Source organism: Engraulis encrasicolus, chromosome 11 (assembly GCF_034702125.1).
Source record: "Engraulis encrasicolus isolate BLACKSEA-1 chromosome 11, IST_EnEncr_1.0, whole genome shotgun sequence".
NCBI classification, from domain to species: Eukaryota; Metazoa; Chordata; class Actinopteri; order Clupeiformes; family Engraulidae; genus Engraulis; species Engraulis encrasicolus.
In genome coordinates this window covers 45,508,115-45,510,614 of record NC_085867.1, presented here as the reverse complement: position 1 = coordinate 45,510,614, position 2,500 = coordinate 45,508,115, and the positions used below count along the sequence as shown (strand labels likewise).

At 46.0% G+C, this 2,500-nt stretch overlaps 1 protein-coding gene across 1 annotated transcript in view; it reads left to right on the top strand.

Annotated features, from left to right (window-relative positions):
• Positions 1-2,500, top strand: part of sardh (sarcosine dehydrogenase) — a 71,074-nt gene that overhangs the window by 50,043 nt on the left and 18,531 nt on the right. The gene's annotated exons all lie outside the window — the stretch shown is intronic.

Sequence of the window (2,500 nt, the reverse complement as noted above, 5' to 3'; positions counted from 1 at the left end):
CACACACACACACACACACACCAACACAGCGCAGGTCTATTGTCTTGTGTTGTGCCAATATGTTGTGAGTGATGAAGGTCGTGCTTCCACTGTGTTCAGAGTCACCTTGGAGACGGAGACACACACACACACACACACACACACACACACACACACACACACACACACACACACACACACACACACACACGCACACACACACACACACACACACACACACACACACACACACACACACACACACACTCACACGCACATACCACACACACACCACACATGCAGCGCAGAGAGAGAGAGAGAGTGAAGTGGCAGACAGTCAAATGGAGAGCGAAAAGACAGAAATAGGAAATAGTTATCTCTTCGTCTCTCTCTCTATCTCTCTCTCTCTCTCTCTCTCTCTCTCTCCTCTTTCCTCCTCTCTCTCTGCCTCTCTGTCTCCCCTGTCCCCCTCTATCTCTCTCTCTCCTTTCCCCTCCTCCCCTGTCTCCTCTCTTCATCTCCCCCCCCCCTCTCTCTCTCCTCTCCTCCTCCTCCTCATGATGTAACAGTAGGATCGGGCCCTCAAGCTTGTTCACAGACCAGACATCATGACAGGGTTCAGTCACACACACACACACGCACACGCACACACTGGTCAGACTGTCTTCTATTTCAGTTCTGGCCCCCAGGCTGACACACACACACACACACACACACATCTCAGAGACACCACACACAGACATTCTACAGAAACTCTGCAACCCTCTTTCTCCCACCCGCCTCTCTCTCTCTTTCTCACTCACTCACTCACTCACTCACTCACTCACTCACTCACTCACTCACTCACTCACTCACTCACTCACTCACTCTCTCTCACCGGCCTCACACGCCTCTCTCTCGCTCTCTCAACCACCTCTCTCTCTCACACGTGCACATATCCTGTATGATTGAATATGAGTATGAGTGAAATACAGATTGCCATGTGCGTGCGTGTGTGTGTGTGTGTGTGTGTGTGTGTGTGTGTGTGTGTGTGTGTGTGTGTGTGTGTGTGTGTGTGTGTGTGTGTGTGTGTGTGTGTGTGTGTGTGTGTGTGTGTGTGTGTGTGTGTGTGTTCATGAACAGATGACTCCTTACAGATGTTGCCCAAGTGACCTCCGTATAACCCGGAGTATGTGTGTGTGTGTTTGTGTGTGTGTGTGTGTGTGTGTGTGTGTGTGTGTGTGTGTGTGTGTGTAGACCCCATATGACCCCATATACTGCATATGTAGTTGGCTGCCCAGATGTTGCTGCTTTGACTGTGGTCCAATCAGGACTGGCAATGCTGGATCACTAAACTCCGATGGCCAATCAAGAGTGGCGATGCTGAATGACTATTCTGCAGTGGCCAATCAGGGCTGGTGATGCTGAATGACTATAGGGTCATTTCATGTGAAATCAGACACTTGTTGTGCCTTTTCAGTGGCAAGGCAGAACCCCAGAACTGACGTTGCACGAATCTGGTGCCAATATTAAGGGAGAAATAGACTATGAAAGTTTTAATTAAGAAGGCAGGGCACTATACATTCATGCTTGATTATTTCAGTCAATTTAAGGGTGCACTGTGTAGGATGTGGCCAGAATGGGTACTGCAACTATGCTGCTCATCGAAACTGTGCTGCATGTAGCCAAATTTGATCTTTTCATGAATATTTACCAAGTAATAAACCAATATTTACTAGTTTGACCAAAGAACAGTACATTTTGCAACTGAAAATGTCTATTTCTGGAAATTCAAAATGATAGACCACGGAGAAGATCCCGCTTTTCATGTATTAAAAGTGCAATTTCCCCAGTTATAATAAATACTTGAAATTTGGCGGTGATGGTAAGTATTCATTCAATTTGTGAATGGGCAGTATGAATTCTGGAAATTAACTACTAAAAATATTACACAGTGCACTTTTAAATGATCAATGCGCATTATTAGTCGACTTGCTTGACAGTTAGAATTGTTTTAGAATTCTTTTGATTGACAGTGTAGGTACAATTCCTGCCACTTCCCTACGCAGAGAAACTCATGACAAAGTTATGAGAATCATGTGACTCAAACTGATGATGATTGAGACGAAGGTCATCAATAATCATTAGTAAAAGAGTTACTTCCCCTCTGACCACCAAATGGCCGGCCCAGGGTCCCTGCCATGTTGTTCTCAGTCCTCCTCCTTTAGGAGGCGCTGTGACTAAAGCCCCATTCACCATCACCTGGTTATCAGTGACCTTTGATAACCCATTGTCTTGCCCCAAGACCCTCACTCTAGTTTTGGCTGCTGGTCGGGCGAGACGCATAGAGTAACTTGCGCAACAATTTTGGACAAAGTATTGTTTGATATTTGGCCGAATAACAAACATAGACTGCTGAGTTCATCTTACACACACTTTGCAAAGAATTCCTCACTTCAAGTCTAAGATCTTGCCTGGTCATGTCTGAAGACTTTCATCCGGACACTGTGAACTAAAGGCGAGTTCACTGCGAGAAATATCC